General features: G+C 47.4%; 1 protein-coding gene across 5 annotated transcripts in view; it reads right to left on the bottom strand.

Annotated features, from left to right (window-relative positions):
* The window catches only part of LOC135913372 (neprilysin-2-like), a 472,005-nt gene that overhangs the window by 386,757 nt on the left and 66,012 nt on the right, over window positions 1-19,236 (bottom strand). The window lies entirely within an intron of this gene.

Raw genomic sequence — 19,236 nt, 5'->3', positions numbered from 1 at the left:
GTGCGGCAAAGCGTTTGCCACATAATTCGCGGTTATTACACTATGCACACATGACGTTATTTTGGGAATCCATTTTTCACGAGAGTATGGGGCAACTGTTGGCTGTAGAAGCGGGCACATTTCTGTCCGCCGTAGTTTCCCACCTGCGCTCTGGGAGAATTTATCACGTGATGAATGCCTCCTTGTCGTCTCCGACAACAGGGTCGTTCCTGCATTTTCTGCTCTGTGCTTTCCAGCAACGTCTTCCAGTAACGGCCTTGCCATGTTCGATGCCACGCTAGAACCGATTCATGAGTGAAAAAGAACATTTGAGTTCCTCTTTGCATTGTGTCTGTAGTCGAATAACGCGCAAGTGTGTGGACTATTACCAGTTCAGTGGGGTCTGCAATGTTGCCTGGTGGCATGAAACAATCTGTATTAAAACCCGAATCCTGTACAACGCCAGACGCGCTTGTTGCTCTTAGAGAAACAAATGAACATCTAAATTCTCAAGGTTCAGAAGATTCGCAACTTCTACAAATCATCAGCAAATCACTTACTCAAAGCGAACGTCATACACTCCTGGGCGTTCTCTCCAAGCTCTAGAAAGTGTTGAAGTTTTCAAAAAGCAGCAAAACGCCTCTAATTTTAGCGTCTAGAATACATCATCGGATCAACTCCGCTTCGGCGCGTACCATACGACAGAAACCTTATGCCGTGAGAGTGCAGCATCATGAACGAGCAAGTAAGTGCAAGATATGCTACGAAAGGGAGTAATTCAAGAATCGGCATGTCCCGGGCGGCTCCCCTCATTTTTTGTGAAGAAAGATGTATTCTGCGTTGATTAATGTCGACTGAATTCCGTTACCACGAAAGATGTCTATCCGCGGCCCCGTATTGATGACGCCATTGACTGTCTGCATTCCGTTTCCTAATTTTCATCCACGGATCAGAGAGCAGGTTATTGGCAAATTACGATGCACCCAGCTGACACAGAAAAGAGGGCATTCTTTACGCCTGACGAATTGAACGAATTCAACGTCATGCTGTTCGGAGTGTGCAATGCTCCGGCGACATTCGAAAGATTCATGGATGCTATTAAGCGTAGATTGGAATGGCAAATTTGTATGTGCTACCTTGATGATGTAATTTTTGGCCGCACGTTTCAGGAGCACAACACTTGTCCAGCTATTCTACTCGACTGCATTGAAAAGGCTGGTATTGGGTTGAATTCCAAAAACTGCCCTTTCGGTAGCGCCAAGCTGTGGTGTTAAGACATGTCGTCGATAAAGATGACTTTAGACAGGACCCACAGAAGACAGCAGTCGTGGAATCATCCGAGCAACTTGAATCTGTCAAACAACTTTCTAGCTCCGTAAGGCTCTGCTCATATTTGCGGCAGTTCATACCCGGTTTCGCGGATGTCGCTCACGGTTTGACGAATCTTCTGCGTAAGAACACTCCGTTTCAGTGGACTTCTTAGTGTGAAGCCACTTTTCACAAGCTGACCTTTTTGTTAACTACATAGCCTCACTTCGATCAACAATTATCAACAGAGATTCCACAGACACACGTGGCGTCGGCATCGGTACCGTCCTCGTTCGGCGCTCTAGCAGCAACAAATATGTCGCTTACGCAAGCCATTCTTTGAGCACGCCTGAGTGGAACTACACAGTAACGTAAAAAGAATGCCTAGCAGTATCATTTGCCGTGCAGCGGTATCGCTTGTACGTCTGTGGTCGTCCGTTCACCATCATCACAGATCATTATCTCTGTGCTGGCTGGCCAATCTTTGTGATCTATCTTGTGGCCTCGCGCGATAGACCCTTCGTCTAGAAGAATGTGTCTTCATTATTTCATAGAAGAGTGGCCGTCAACACGCTGACGCTGATGGCCTCTCTAGGATGCCATTATGGGCGACGGATTGTGAAGCTGACCACTTTGATCACCTTATAGCTTCCCTGTCACCCGATTATCCCGATGTCTTGACACTCACCGCAGGGCAGCACAAAGACCCAAGCTGAAATGCTATTTTCTCGCCGACACCGGACCTATAACCGCAGGTAGATTTTGCGTCCGAGACGGTCTCCTTTACTCGAGGAACTTCTCAACGATAGGTCTCCGCTTTGTACTAGTGGTTCTGGAGTCTCTTTATACATCTGTTCTTCGCGTTATGCACCATGACCTGACCTCAGGTCACTTGGGGAATATTCTACTGTTCTCAAATGCGGAAAACAATTGACACCTATGTGACCAGTTGTACAGTACTAGAGCCACAAGCGACCTACATCAGCTTCAGTCGGTCTCCTGCAGCCAGTAAAACGCTCACTTCCACTTTTGAAAAAGTCGGCATAGACCTGCGTGATCGGAACGTTTCCGCGTTCTTCAAGAAGCAAACGGTGGGTGATTGTGTGTGCTCACTACCTGGCTCGGAATTGTGAGAGAGCAGCTCTATACTCCACCACTGCAGCCCAGGGCTCAAAGGATTTTGCTGCATTCAATCTTACCGTCACACGGGCCGCCTCGCGTCATATAAGGTGACCGTGGTGGGCAATTTATTGCCGATATTGTGGAAGTAGTACTGCGTTCGTGTGCAACCACGTTCCGACACTAAACACCTAATCATCCACAATGTAATGGGCTCACCGTGCACAGAAACCAAACATTCATAAGCACGCTATCAATGCACGTCGCTTCGGACCACAAGAAGTCGAATAGAGTATTAGCGTTTGTGACCTACGCTTTCAACTGTGTGAAACACGAAACGACCGGTTTCAGCCCTTTCTTCCTTTCTTACGCGATCCCACCTCGTCATACGCTGGACACTATCTATTTCCTTTTGCCATCCATAAAGATTTGTCCATCGCGGCCCTTTGTGCCGTGCAGAAGAGGCTCATTGACTTGCTTGCTTACATACGGTGGACGCGTAAGGCCATTCTGGAACACGCTGCGGCGGTCACTACTAACATGTTACCTATGTTCCCCGCGACGTCGTGTGACTGTGGACTCCAATATGCAGACGTGGCTTGAGACAAAATGTGCTTGCCGACTATGCGGGGCCGTTCGTTATCCTCGATCGTCTAAGTGAGGCGAACTACACGATTGCATGTCTCACATCCAATGGCCGCTGTTCACGCAAGACTGAGGTGACGCATGTAAAACATGCGTGAAGGTAGACTGCAGAAAGAGGAGGACGACGTTGCTCCTGCGATTTCCATGGAATTCGAGCCATATATATATATATATATATATATATATATATATATATATATATATATATATATATATATATCAGGTGCTACCTGCCGGTAATCTCCAGCCGATCACCGTCCCTGTGGAACCATTCTTTCGTGTTGGATTAGACCTGCTCGGTCCCTTTCCCACGTCATCTTCTGGGAACAAATGAGTAGGCGTCGCGACTGATTATACGATACCTGATACGGTATCACTCGGGCTCTCCCTACCAGTTGCGCCACTGACGTCACGGACTTTCTATAGCGTGACATTATCTCGCTCCATGGCGCCCCGCGACATCTGCTTACTAACCGTGGTCGAAACATCCTCTCGAAAGTTATCGCTGACATTGTGCGTTCCTGCTCCATTCAACACAAACTGACTACCTCATACCATCATCAAACCAATGGCCTGACAGAGCGGTTAAACCGTACTCTTACCGATATGCTGTCCAAGTACGTTTCCAAAGACCACCACGACTGGGACATTGCCCTTCCTTACGTAACAGTTGCGTACAATTCTTCCCGGCACGACACCGCCGGATTTTCTCCATTTTATGTACTGTACGGTCGCGAACCTACCTTGCCCCTAGACGCGGCACTTCCTCCTGCTGCGATCTCAACAAGCGAGTATGCGCGCGACTCCATCGCCCTCGCCTACCATGCACGCCAGCTTGCCCCTGCTCGACTGACGGCCTCACAAACGACTCAGCAGTGTCAGTACAACGCCCGCCATCGTGACGTACAGTTTTCGCCTTGTGCGCTCGTGCTCCTGTGGTCGCCCTCTCGTCACGTCGAACTTTCAGAGAAGCTCCTTTCGCGATACACAGGGCCCTACCACGTGCTGCGCCAGGTGACGCCTGTGACTTACGAAATTGCTCGTGTGGGTTCAACCTCGCCCTCTCCTCTGGCATCTAGTGATGTCGTGCATGTCAGTAGGCTCAAGGCCTACTACACTGCTTCCGAGTCCGATCTTTAGTCGCTCCGGGACGGCGCTTTTGCAGCCGGGGGTAGTGCTACGGAACAATATATGCGATCACGAAAAGGCGAGCAGTGTGAAGACGACGACGATGATTAGAAGCTAGCGCGGGCTGTTGCCTCTTGGCCAAGCGCAGCCTATTTTCTTGTAAATATACTTCTACATAGCTTTTCGTCTGCGTCTTCCTACGTAACGATAGTATCGGGAACAGAGTCTTAATAATTCAGAAATTGAGGTAACTATAGGACATGATTAGTGAGTCCCCCGGGGAAATTCAAGCAGTTTCCCGATAGACGAAAGCACTCCTCAGTTAAATTCTGTCACGAGTACTCATCTACTAGTTGCAAAAAACATCCTTGTATAATAAGATAAAAGAAAATGCTACTTGTCCAGTTCCATTTCATTGTTAGAAAAAACTCGCTGACATTACCCTTGAGAACGAGACGGGTGGTCGAAAGGCTTTGTTTTCGCTCGACTATGCACCGCCCACGCTTTCGCGTTTCAGTAGTTTCGCTATGGCCTACTGCTGCGCTGATTTTGCTTGTTCGCAAAACTCGCAAAAAAGCTCCATGGAATGTGGGTGGCACCCTGGGTTGCTTAAGCATGATGGGGGACGCTGAAGCTGCCACTGTTGTTGACTTGGCGACGTTCTTTCTGGGCGGCTCGGGTAGAAGACCATGCTCCGGGGACAAGATTTGTAGTCTATGGCTAGAAGGTACGAGGCGGCGCTAGTGACGTCTTCCGAGTTCGGGCTTGGGCTACGGATTTCATCATCATCATCATCATCATCATCATCATATTTACTTTATTTCTTGCCCGAGCGAGGAGAGACTGGGACTAAAGGCACTGAGGCCTGACAGAGGTTCCAGACGCCACAGTTACAACAGCGGTTATAATCCGTACAAATTAATACACATATAACGCACTTACATTTTGCACAACAGAGCAGAATTTCAGTAATAAAAAGGATTACAGAATTTGTTCATTGGAATCTGGAAGCCGCATTAACAAAAGCACGAATGCTATCTATATGCACTCTTTGTTAGGTCATATATGCTTACATACACAGGCCATCAAATTAAAATGTCAATAATTAGTGAATGCAAATGTCATCGGCGAGTAATGAAGTACTAAGCTGACTTTTGTAGGAGCTTTCCGAAGCGCTAAAATTTAACACTCCTCCTACCTTGTTTACTATATCTTTCGTCTGCTATATGAATGTTTGTTTACCATAATTTGTTCTTGTTTGAGTAAGTGTCTGGCATTGCGGCGCAGTGAATAACGAGATATTTCACCGTTGTCTGTTTTGGTGAATAATTTTTGTTTATGTATGGCGATCAGAAATTTCTTATAACATATTCTGTCTGCTCGAAGAAGGTAGTAGTGTTGAAATAATGGAGCTGTTTCAAGGTCTACAAAACGGCCATGGTAATTACAGTATATATGAAGGATTCGTTTCTGTAAAATAATTACTTGTTGTAGCTTGTTTTTAAAGTTGTTCCCCAAACCAGAACTCCGTGGCAGAGTTTAGAGTAAGGGAGAGTATTGTATAACTGTTGTTTGCGCCAAAGCGGAACCAAGTGGGTTATCCTGTTAATGATACTGACCGATTTAGAAAGGTCATTGCATAGCATCCTTATATGGGAACTCGAAGATAAATGCTCATCAAACCGTACGCCTAAGAATTTCTGTCCTTGGACATGGTTAATTGCCGTACCATTGTAATTAATGTTAATGTCATTGGATATGTTCTTGTTACGAGCCATGAATAAAATGTATCTTGTTTTTGCAGTATTGAATTCAAAAATATTTGCACTGACCCACACTGAGAAGCGATTTAGATACGCATTCACACTGACAGAAAGTTCAGAAGTGTCAATGGATGTAAAAAGCAATTTGGCATCATCGGCATACATTGCCAAGTCAGATGAGTCACGTATTCGTACAATATCATTTACATAAATTAAAAACAATAGTGGGCCCGGTTTTGAGCCCTGAGGTACACCCTGTTTTATAGGCAAAATGTCAGAGGTAATAAAATTTACCCGAACAAATTGGTTTCGATTCGTTAAATAACTTCTTGTTACATCATTAGCGACGGCGCGTATTCTGTGGATTTTTAGTTTATGTTGTAATAATATATATCATCGATTGAGTCGAAAGCCTTCCGCAAATCTAAAGAAAGCCATGTGTAACCTTGTGTTTTTTGATGTTCTCAATTATTTTATTCTTGATATCAAGAAGGGCTCGCTCTTCTGACATATTATTTTGGAAACCATATTGGTACTTTGAGATTACATTGTGTTTAGTCAAGAAAGACGACAGCCTGTCAACCACGACGCTTTCGAAAAGCTTTAAAGATATACTTAAGACCAATATCGGTCTCTAATTTGAGACTTCAGTTTTCCCACCACCTATGCAGGAGCGTTCAGTACAGGAACTCACTAGCACCTCCACCAGACATCACGTGGCATTGGCGGTGAAGAAGGCTGCAGAACTGTGAATGAAGAAACTAGTTTTATTGGGCGAAGCTGTTCCGTCAAAAGCAAGAAAGAGAGAAGTGGTTCTTGAAGGAAAAAGCAAAGCTGGAAGCTGTCTTCTGCAGCCGTTGCGCGGGTAGGGCTGAGCACCGATAGGGGTTGGAGGAGAGTGGGAGCAAATGAGATAGAACAGCAATAGGGAAGAACACAGTCTTCGATTGCCGAAAACATAATAAGCGGGTCAAGCACGTCGGCTTTTACACACCAGCCACCGTAGGTTGCAGAGTAATCACTGGGGCCCACGTGTCTTTCAGAAAGAACTACACCATTCGCGTCAGGCGATGAAATCAGATTACACGAGGTTCGGTGACAACAGACAGCGGGTAGAACCATCTATAACTTTCGAGAAACATCTGATACGTGCAGCCGCTCCCTGCTTTGTGCGATAAAATTTGTTAGGTAGTGAAACATGGTCACCCAATAAAGATAAGATGTACAGGTGTCAATCGTTAAGAGGAGTTACCCTAAACAAGCCTTCAATTATCCACAGATCGCGGTAACACCTACATATTGCAACCTTTTAGAATATATAGCTTCTAGGCACATCTGTCAGTTTTTATATGCCAACAGCATTATTAGTGCAAGCCAGCATGGCTTTCGCCAAGGCCTGTCTACCATCACGCAACTAGTAGAAATGGTGCATTCATCAACATCATCATCATCATCAGCAGCAGCAGCAGCAGCAGCAGCATCATCATCAGCCTGGTTACGCCCACTGCAGGGCAAAGGCATCTCCCATACTTCTCCAACTACCCCGGTCATGTGCTAATTGTGGCCATGTTGTCCCTGCAAACATCTTAATGCCATCCGCCCACCTAACTTTCTTTCGCCCCCTGCTACGCTTCACTACCCTTGGAATCCAGTCCGTAACCCTTAATGACCATCGCTTATCTTCCCTCCTCATTACACGTCCGGCCCATGCCCATTTCTTTTTCTTGATTTCAACTAAGATGTCATTTACCCGCGTTTGTTCCCTCAACCAATCTGCTGTTTTCTTATCCCTTAACGTTACACCCATCATTCTTCTTTCCATAGCTTGTTGCGTCGTCCTCAATTTCAGCAGAACCCTTTTCGTAAGCCTCCAGGTTTCTGCCCCATACGTGAGTACTGGAAACACACAGCTGTTATACACTTTTCTCTTGAGGGATAGTGGCAACCTGCTGTTCATGATTTGAGAATGCCTGCCAAACGCACCCCAGCCCATTCTTATTCTTCTGGTTATTTCAGTCTCATGATCCGGATCCGTGGTCACTACCTGCCCCAAGTAGACGTATTCCCTCACCACTTCCAGTGCTTAGCTACCTATCGTAAACTGCTGTTCTATTCCGAGACTGTTAAACAATACTTTAGTTTTCAGCAGATTAATTTTCAGACCCACCCTTCTGCTTTGCCTCTCCAGGTCAGTGAGCATGCATTGCAATTGGTCTCCTGAGTAACTAAGCAAGGCAATATCATCAGCGAATCGCAAGTTGCTAAGGTATTCTCCATCAACTTTTATCCCCAATTCTTCCCACTCCAGGCCTCTGAATACCTCCTGTAAACATGCTGTGAATAGCATTGCAGATATCGTATCTCCCTGTCTGACGCTTTTGTTTATTGGGATTTTCTTTCTTTCTTTGTGGAGGACTACGGTGGCTGTGGAGCCGCTATAGATATCTTCCAGTATTTTTACATATGGCTCATCTACACCCTGATTCCCCAATGCCTTCATGAGTGCTGAGGTTTCGACGGGATCAAACGTTTTTTCGTAAATAATGAAGGCTATTTATAAGGGTTGGTTATATTCGGCACATTTCTCTATCACCCGATTGGTAGTGTGAATATGGTCTATTGTTGAGTAGCCTTTACGGAATCCTGCCTGGTGCTTTGCTTGACAGAAGTCTAAGGTATTCCCGATTCTATTTGCGATTACCTTAGTAAATACTTTGTAGGCAACGGACAGTAAGCTGATCGGTCTATAATTTTTCAAGTCTTTGGCGTCCCTTTTTTTTATGGATTAAGATTATGTTAGCGTTCTTCCAAGATTCCGGTATGTTCGAGGTCATGAGGCATTGTGTATATAGGGTGGCCAGTCTTTCCAGGACAGTGTTGCATCCTTGAACAAATCTCCTGTTACCTGATCGTCCCCAGCTGCCTTCCCCCTTTGCATAGCTCCCGAGGCGTTCTTTACCTCTTCCGACGTTACTTGTGGTATTTCAAGTTCCTCTAGACTGTTCCCTCTCCCCTTATCGTAGTGGGTGTTACTGGTACTGTATACATTTTATAGAACTCCTCAGCCACGTGAACTACCTCATCCATATCAGTGACGATCTTGCCGGCTTTGCCTCTTAACTCATACATCTTATTCTTGCCTATCCCTATTTTCTTCTGCACTGCTTTTAGGCTTCCTCCGTTCCTGATAGCCTGTTCAATTCTATCCATATTATACTTCCTTATGTCAGCTCTCTTACGCTTGTTGGTTAACTTAGAATGTTCTGCCAGTTCTATTCTAGCTGTAGGGTTGGAGGCTTTCATACATTGGCGTTTCTTGTTCAGCTATTTCACCTCCTGCGATAGCTTACTGGTCTCCTGTCTAACGGAGTTACCACCGACTTCTATTGCACAATCCTTAATGATGCCCATAAGATTGTCGCTCATTGCTTCAACACTAAGGTCCTCTTCCTGAGTTAAAGCCGAATAACTGTTCTGTAGCTTGACCCGGAATTTCTCTAGTTTCCCTCTTACCACTAACTCATTGATTGGCTTCTTATGTGCCAGTTTCTTCCGTTCCCTCCTCAAGTCAAGGCTAATTCGAGTTCCTACCATCCTATAGTAACTGCAGCGCACCATGCCGAGCTCTTCTACATCTTGTATGATGCCAGGGTTCGAGCAGAGTATCAAGTCGATTTCATTTCTAGTCTAACCATTCGGGCTCCTCCACGTCCACTTTCGGCTAACCCGCTTGCGGAAAAAGATATTCATTATCCGCATATTATTCTGTTCTGCAAACTCTACTAATAACTCTCCCCTGCTATTCCTAGTGCCTACGCCATATTCCCCCACTGACTTGTCTCCAGCCTCCTTCTTGCCTACTCTAACATTGAAGTCGCCCATCAGTATAGTGTATCTTGTTTTGACTTTAGTAGTGCATTATATAACCAACAATAATGTATAGAATGATATAATTTTACATTTCAAGAATGCTTGCGACTTGGTAATTCATAGGAGATTACTAATGAACCTGAAACCAATCTTCGGGAATTATTCTATTGTTATATGTCTCGAATCCTTCATTACTATCTGTTGGTTTGTTTAAGGTGCAAGAGATAATTTGTTCTTGTTTCGGTAAGTGTCTAGGATTGCGGGGCAGTGAATAACGAGATATTTCACCGTTATCTGTTTTGGTGAATAATTTTTGTTTATGTATGGCCTGGAGGCCTGGAGTGCGGCCTCATCCCGGTGACCAGAACCGGTACCGCACTCTCTCACCAGAGCAGCATTGGCCACCCTGGTGCAGTACTTGGCCACAACCTCCTATATGAATACAACAATCAAACGCCAGCCCTCAGTCCCCAGCAGCCGCGAAGCAACTGACCACGGCGGCGGTCAGATCTCTGACGCTGCAGAGGGTGCTAAGAATACCTGGCTCCGGACAGGCCGCCACTGGAATCTGAACCTGGCAACGTTTAACGTTAGAACGCTATCTAGTCAGGCGAGTCTACCAGTGTTATTGGAGGAATTAGAAAGTAGTAAGTGGGATACAATAGGGCTCAGTGAGGTTAGGAGGGCAAAAGAAGCATATACAGTGCTAAAAAGCGGGCATGTACTGTGTTACCTGGGCATAGCGGAGAGACGAGAACTAGGAGTCGGATTCCTGATTAATAAGGAAATAGCTGGTAAGATACAGGAATCCTATAGCATTAACGAGAGGGTGGCAGGTCTTGTTGTGAAACTTAATAAGAGGTACAAATTGAAGGTGGTACCAGTCTATGCCCCTACATGCAGTCATGATGACCAGGAAGTCGAAAGCTTTTATGAAGACGTGGAAACGGCGATGGGTAAAGTAAAAAAAAATACACTATACTGATGGGCGACTTCAATGCCAGGGTAGGCAAGAAGCAGGCTGGAGACAAGTCAGTGGGGGAATATGGCATAGGCTCTAGGAATAGCACAGGAGAATTATTAGTAGAGTTTGCAGAACAGAATAATATGCGGATAATGATTACCTTTTTCCGCAAGCGGGTTAGTCGAAAGTGGACGTGGAGGAGCCCAATGGTGAGACTAGAAATGAAATCGACTTCATACTCTGCGCGAACCCTGGCATCATACAAGATGTAGACGTGCTCGGCAAGGTACGCTGCAGTGACCATAGGATGGTAAGAACTTGAATTAGCCTAGACTTGAGGAGGGAACGGAAGAAACTGGTACACAAGAAGCCAATCAATGAGTTAGCGGTAAGAGGGAAACTAGAGGAATTCCGGATCAAGCTACAGAACAGGTATTCGGCTTTAACTGAGGAAGAGGACCTTAGTGTTGAAGCAATGAACGGCAATCTCATGGGCATCATTAAGGAGTGCGCAATAGAAGTCGGTGGTAACGCCGTTAGACAGGAAACCAGTAAGCTATCGCTATCGCAGGAGACGAAAGTTCTGATCAAGAAACGCCAATGTATGAAAGCCTCTAACCCTACAGCTAGAATAGAACTGGCAGAACTTTCTAGTTAAGAAACAAGCGTAAAACAGCGGACATCAGGAACTATAATATGCATAGAATTGAACAGGCTCTCAGGAATGGAGGAAGCCTAAAAACAGTGAAGAAGAAACTGTGAATAGGCAAGAATCAGATGTGTGCGTTGAGAGACAAAGCCGGCAATATCGTTACTAATATGGATGAGATAGTTCACGTGGCTGAGGAGTTCTATAGAGATTTATACAGTACCAGTGGCACCCACGATGATAGTGGAAGCGAGAATAGCCTAGAGGAATTCGAAATCCCACAGGTAACGCCAGAAGTAAAGAAAGCCTTAGGAGCTATGCAAAGGGGGAAGGGAGCTGGGGAGGATCAGGTAACAGCAGATTTGTTGAAAGATGGTGGTCAGATTGTTCTAGAGAAACTGGCCACCCTGTATACGCAATGCCTCATAACCTTGAGCGTACCGGAATCTTGGAAGAACGCTAATATTATCCTAATCCATAAGAAAGGGGACGCCAAAGACTTGAAAAATTAGACCGATCAGCTTACTGTCCGTTCCCTACAAAGTATTTACTAAGGTAATCGCAAATAGAATCAGGAACACCTTATACTTCGGTCAACCAAAGGACCAGGCAGGATTCCGTAAAGGCTACTCAACAATAGACCATATTCACACTATCAATCAAGTGATAGAGAAATGTGCAGAATATAACCAACCCTTATATATAGCTTTCATTGATTACGAGAAAGCATTTCATTCAGTCGAAACCTCAGCAGTCAGGAGGCATTACGGAATCAGGGTGTAGATGAGCCGTATGTAAAAATACTGGAAGATATCTATAGCGGCTCTACAGCCACCGTAGTCCTCCACAAAGAAAGCAACAAAATCCCTATAAAGAAAGGCGTCAGACAGGGAGATACGATATCTCCAATGCTATTGTTAGGCCGCTCATCTCTCGAACACGCAGAATGGACGGCGGAGGGCTGCATGATTGTTTTGTATATACTTTTGAAGTGCCGCGAGTTGCCCGTGGGTTTTGTGAATAGGGGAGCGTCTAACCCCCCAGCGCCTCAGGCGGCAATCGTTTCTGTGGTTGAGGGGTCGGACGGCCCGCGTGGTGTTGGGTGACGAGCCGAGGCGCGCGCCGCCGCGGGGGGCGCGGGACTCGGAGAAAATGCTTTTACGCGGGCTTTGTTGACATTCCGCCGATGGTCATAATAGGGCCACGCGGACAAAGCTCGAGCGGACAAAGGTTGTATACGCGACGTTGTGGCGCCGGCTCTTGAGTCCCCTGCTAATTAGAGACGCAGCTGCCAGCAAGGTTGACCACGTCTGGCGCGTACGGAGCGGGGGGTTCACCCCCCTACGCATTCGGACGGCAGCCACGTGCATCTTGTTTTGAGCGCTGGGGAGAGCCCGCTTTGTGTCGTGTTACAGCATGCAGTGCGCGCCGTAGAGAGGGGCGCGGCGTCCTTTGAAGAGCACCCGAGTCCGGATGCCGCCAGCGGTAATTAGTTTTCTACCAGGAAAAACCTTGAGGGGGGCTACGGTACGCGGTGTTGGGACACCAGCGCCCGAGCCACCCTTGCTGGCTAGAAACGCCGCTGAGGTGCGAGATGGCCTCAATAAATCATGCAGGCCTGGCGTGTTTGACGAGGCCGTCACTGACCACGTGGAAATAGGAGGGGGAGAAGAAGATGTGGGAAGAGGGAAAACAGGGTAGTTTTCCAATAGATTCACTTATGAGAGTAAGCCCATCCCTTTGGGTTGTGGCTTAAGAAACTGTCAACTCTCATTGGCAATTGCTTCCGTGGGATGGGCTAACGACCCTACCGCCCTTTTTCTTTGTCTCTTTCCCCTATAACAACCGAGACGAGGTGCTTGTTCCTCAGTCTAGGCTGTAATCACTAAACCTGATAGAACAGTAAGACTCCGTACGATGCAACGCTAGTCTGGGCCGTAACCACTTAGTGGTAGAACAGTGAGACTCGGTTGGTCGTATGTAGTGACAGTTGTCCTAGGCTCTAACTTAAGAGAAAGTAGAAGAGTAAGGCGCTGTTTACTTGTGTGTTTTGTATCAGTGTTCTTTTGCTAACTCTGTATTTGACTGTGTAAATATTTCCGTTACAATATATCTTCAAGTTTTGTTACCTCCAACCTGCCTCCTGCTTCATCAACGCCGATAAACACCTTGAAGAGACTTTGGTCGACTTCAAGGAGAAAAGAACACTCCCATCATCAAAAGAAACTTAACTGGCGCAGTCGGCAGGAACGGCGAGCTCTACAACATCGAATCCTGGACCAGTGGTGAAGGGATCAAGTCATCCAACGAGCACCTCCTGCACCTTCGAGAAGATCCCACAGCAGCCAAGCCCGGCACCGTGGAGGAGATCCGAAAACGACAGTGCATTCAGCAAAGGGTGAGCAGGATTTCTTGCGTCTTTCTCAAGTTGGCATGGCAGTTGATGTGTAGAGCAAATGGTGAGGACACGCGGGGGCGCAGAGACAATGGAGTCTAATGGAGTTGAGGGTGCGACTGTGGCGGAAATGGATCGGAGTCGGGAGTTATCAAATGACGATAGGCTAAATTCCGATAAGTCAAATGAAATGAGAGAACCCAGTCAGAGCCAGGAATTTTCGCAGCAGGCATCTCAGCCTTTGCAAATTCCGAATGATACAAGAACGCTTGAGCTTGAAATTCAAAGGCTCAATGCTCAGACTACCTGTATACAGCTTCAGATTGAGTACGAAAGGCTGTTGCAGGCAAGGACGAATGCTGAACGTCTCAATGGCACGTCGTCCAGCGCTGAGTCGGACCGGGGCGATCGGAGGCGAATGGGCTTCGACTCCGTCGAGCAATGCGCAAAAGTGCTGAAAGGGTTCCGCCTGCCGTGTGACGCGGATGTACCCTTATGGTTTGAGGAGGTAGAAAGACTTTTTGCTACTTACGGGGTACCGTATGAGAGTCGCGTGCATTTAGTCATGCCAGCTCTAACTGAGCGCGTTCGCTACCTACTGCGTAACCTCAACCAGGAAGAGAGTACAGATTACGAGTCAGTTAAACAGGCAGTGCTGATGGAACTGAAGCTTTCTCCGGCAGAGTATCTGCAAAGGTTTGAGAGAGCAGTGAAGCGGAAGGAGGAAACGTGGTCACAGTTCGCGTCGCGAATGAAAACGTATCTTTCCTACTACCTTCAAGTAAGAGGAGCCGACACTGTAGAAGTGATGGCAGAACTCATGGTTGCGGATCGTATAAAAGCGGGCCTTAGTATAGAGGGTCTTGAGTACGTGATGCTACGAGAAGGCGAGGAATGGCTTAAGCCACCTGAGATTGCCAAAGTACTGCAAACTTTGGAACAAGCGAAAGGCAAAGGATATGCCTCAAAGCCATCAGCGGCAGAGATGGGGCAAAAGCAGACGCGCGTAGCGAAAAGCGCCCTCAGGTGCCACGTATGTCACAGCTCAGGCCATTTCGCTAAGGATTGCCCGATGTCTAGTGACAAAGAAAATCAGCCAAAGAAGGCTATCGAGCCAAGGCAGAGGGCACAAAGGGTGTCGATAGCCGACGAGACGGGAAGTGGGATACCTGATGGAGTCCTTACTGCAAAGGTAGAGGCCTTGAAACACAAAGGTGAAGGCATGACTAACCTACAGTTGATCCCGATCTCATGCGGAAACGTATCCACAGATGCGATTTTAGATACGGGGAGTGAAATAACTGTCATACGCGAGAGTCTGCTTCCGCAATGCATTGTGGAGCCTTCAGGTACGATACGATTGGTGTCTGCATTTGGCAAAACTATTGAGGCAAAGCTAGCAACGTTGCCGGTAAAGTTAAGTAGCCCGCAAATGGCAGTGGAACCTCAGAACGTTGACCTACTCTGCGCGTTGACTAATGAGCTCGTCGAGGGCACAGATTGTTTGTTGACCAAGGAAGATTGGGAACATTTGTTGAGGGCCAGCAGCTCTCTGGAATCCATTGTAGCACCGGCCGAGCCTGCTCAGAGGATAGAGCGATCAAATGAGAAAGCCGAGGCAGTAGCCTGCAATGTTACTTTGGAGGAGGAAGGTGTTTCTGGAGAAGTTGAGCTAATTGATGAAGAGAGGGATGCGTCAATAAGCCAGAGAGAAGAGTTCCGCAGATGGCAGCTAGCTGACGCTACCTTAAAGAAAGGTTGGGAAGATGCTCGGAGTGGGAAATCCGGCATGTTCGTCTCTGATGGACTCTTACACCACTGGGACTCAATAGTAGGCACCCGAGTGAGACAACTAGTTGTTCCCAAAGACAAGCGCAGTGAGGTGATGCGTTTAGCTCATGAGTCACTATGCGGAGGGCACCTAGGGCCAAGGAAAACTAAAGTGCGTATTAGGTGTAATTTTTTTTGGCCTGGCATGGAGAAGGAGGTATTAGAGCATTGTCGTTCGTGCCATGATTGTCAAATTCGCTCTGACAGGCGTCGCACGGACAGAGTACCTATAACTCCTCCCACTAGGCCAAATCACCCTTTTCAAATTGTCAGTACAGACATCATTGGACCCTTAGACAGACCGTCAGCGAAAGGTCACAGGTACGCGCTTTGCTTGGTGAACATTTGCACAGGGTGGCCAGAGGTTGTCCCACTGCGTTCTTTGACAGCTAAGGCGACTTGCGACGCGTTGATTGAAATTTTCAGTCGCACTGGCGTTCCGGAAATGATCTGTTCCGACCAGGGCACTAATTTCAAATCACAGCTCACACAGTCGATGCTCGAGAAATTAGGTTGCGCACCAAGATTCTCAACCCCAGAACACGAAGAGAAAATAGCTGCAATTAAGAATGTGGCGACACCACGCACTAAAAAGGAGCTACGCAGCCTGCTAGGACTGTGCGGCTACTATCGCGAGTGCGTCCGAGAATGTGCAGAGGTGGCGAGCCCGCTCACGCGGTTAACAAAGAAGGGGGTACCCAATAGCATACCCTGGTCAGAGGAAGCTCAGACGGCGTTTAAGACGCTGAAACAGTCCCTGTGCGAGGCCGTGGTGCTCAGCACTCCGGACCCATCTGAGCCCTACTGGCTTTTCACAGACGCGTCAGCTACGGCGGCGGGCGCTTGTTTGGCGCAAATGACAGCCGAGGGAAAGGAGGGGCCTATTGCCTTTGCCAGCCACCGCTTCACGCCGACTCAGACACGATGGTCGACAATTGAGAGGGAAGCGTTTGCTATTATATGGGCCTTAAAGAAGTTTGACTACTGGCTTTTTGGTGCCGAGATAAACGTTGTTTCCGACCACAATCCATTGTCGTACCTTACAACTTCGACTCCACACGGGGCAAAATTGACAAGATGGGCGCTGGCTTTACAGCGATATCACGTGTCAGTGCGACATCGGAAGGGTGTCAGTAATGGTAACGCGGATGCTTTGTCCAGGCTTCACAACAGCTCATGGAAGCCAGCGTAATACTATAGTGCCATGCCAACTGGATGGGCGTGAATGTTCCTGCTCACTTGGCGCTGTATATTGCGGACTTTGTGAGTGCCGATTCAAGACCCAGAGACACTAGAGTGCTCTTACAGTTTGGAACTGCAATCGTGTGCTTGATAGTTTGATGACATGTATTGTGTATTTCTTTTTACTCTCTTCTTGCGTTGTTATATGAAAGTGTTTGTTGTTGTGATGTAATTAGGCTAGGGTGTGGTTAGAATGTTCATTACGTAATCGCGGCAGTGATTTATCGTATCACTGAGCGAAAATCAGCCCAGTATACTCTTTAGGGGGAACGTGTTAGGCCGCTCATCTCTCGAACACGCAGAATGGACGGCGGAGGGCTGCATGATTGTTTTGTATATACTTTTGAAGTGCCGCGAGTTGCCCGTGGGTTTTGTGAATAGGGAAGCGTCTAACCCCCCAGCGCCTCAGGCGGCAATCGTTTCTGTGGTTGAGGGGTCGGACGGCCCGCGTGGTGTTGGGTGACGAGCCGAGGCGCGCGCCGCCGCGGGGGGCGCGGGACTCGGAGAAAATGCTTTTACGCGGGCTTTGTTGACATTCCGCCGATGGTCATAATAGGGCCACGCGGACAAAGCTCGAGCGGACAAAGGTTGTATACGCGACGTTGTGGCGCCGGCTCTTGAGTCCCCTGCTAATTAGAGACGCAGCTGCCAGCAAGGTTGACCACGTCTGGCGCGTACGGAGCGGGGGGTTCACCCCCCTACGCATTCGGACGGCAGCCACGTGCATCTTGTTTTGAGCGCTGGGGAGAGCCCGCTTTGTGTCGTGTTACAGCATGCAGTGCGCGCCGTAGAGAGGGGCGCGGCGTCGTTTGAAGAGCACCCGAGTCCGGATGCCGCCAGCGGTAATTAGTTTTCTACCAGGAAAAACCTTGAGGGGGGCTACGGTACGCGGTGTTGGGACACCAGCGCCCGAGCCACCCTTGCTGGCTAGAAACGCCGCTGAGGTGCGAGATGGCCTCAATAAATCATGCAGGCCTGGCGTGTTTGACGAGGCCGTCACTGACCACGTGGAAATAGGAGGGGGAGAAGAAGATGTGGGAAGAGGGAAAACAGGGTAGTTTTCCAATAGATTCACTTATGAGAGTAAGCCCATCCCTTTGGGTTGTGGCTTAAGAAACTGTCAACTCTCATTGGCAATTGCTTCCGTGGGATGGGCTAACGACCCTACCGCCCTTTTTCTTTGTCTCTTTCCCCTATAACAACCGAGACGAGGTGCTTGTTCCTCAGTCTAGGCTGTAATCACTAAACCTGATAGAACAGTAAGACTCCGTACGATGCAACGCTAGTCTGGGCCGTAACCACTTAGTGGTAGAACAGTGAGACTCGGTTGGTCGTATGTAGTGACAGTTGTCCTAGGCTCTAACTTAAGAGAAAGTAGAAGAGTAAGGCGCTGTTTACTTGTGTGTTTTGTATCAGTGTTCTTTTGCTAACTCTGTATTTGACTGTGTAAATATTTCCGTTACAATATATCTTCAAGTTTTGTTACCTCCAACCTGCCTCCTGCTTCATCAACGCCGATAAACACCTTGAAGAGACTTTGGTCGACTTCAAGGAGAAAAGAACAAAACATCAAACAAACTTAACTGCTATTTACAGCATGTTTACAGGAGGTATTCAGACGCCTGGAGTGGGAAGAATTGGGGATAAAAGTTGATGGAGAATACCTTAGCAACTTGCGATTCGCTGATGTTATTGCCTTGCTTAGTAACTCTGGAGACCAACTGCAATGCATGCTCACTGACCTGGAGAGGCAAAGCAGAAAGGTGGGTCTGAAAATTAATCTGTTGCAAACTAAAGTATTGTTTAACAGTCTCGGAATAGAACAGCAGTTTACGATAGGTAGCGAAGCACTGGAAGTGGTGAGGGAATACATCTACTTAGGGCAGGTAGTGACCACGGATCCGGATCATGAGACTGAAATAACCAGAAGAATAAGAATGGACTGGGGTGCGTTTGGCAGGCATTCTCAAATCATGAACAGCAGGTTGCCACTATCCCTCAAAAGGAAAGTGTATAACAGCTGTGTGTTACCAGTACTCACATATGGGGCAGAAACCTGGAGGCTTACGAAAAGGGTTCTGCTGAAATTGAGGACGACGCAACGAGCTATGGAAAGAAGAATGATGGGTGTAACGTTAAGGGATAAGAAAAGAGCAGATTGGGTGAGGCAACAAACGCGGGTAAACGACATCTTAGTTGAAGTCAAGAAAAAGAAATGGGCATGGGCCGGACATGTAATGAAGAGGGAAGATAACCGATGGTCACTAAGGGTTACGGACTGGATTCCAAGGGAAGGGAAGCGTTGCAGGGGGCGGCAGAAAGTTAGGTGGGCGGATGACATTAA

The sequence above is a fragment of the Dermacentor albipictus genome, chromosome 1 (genome assembly GCF_038994185.2).
Source record: "Dermacentor albipictus isolate Rhodes 1998 colony chromosome 1, USDA_Dalb.pri_finalv2, whole genome shotgun sequence".
NCBI lineage: Eukaryota > Metazoa > Arthropoda > Arachnida > Ixodida > Ixodidae > Dermacentor > Dermacentor albipictus.
Note: the sequence above shows the minus strand (reverse complement) of the source record. Positions and strands in the feature narration are given on the sequence as shown.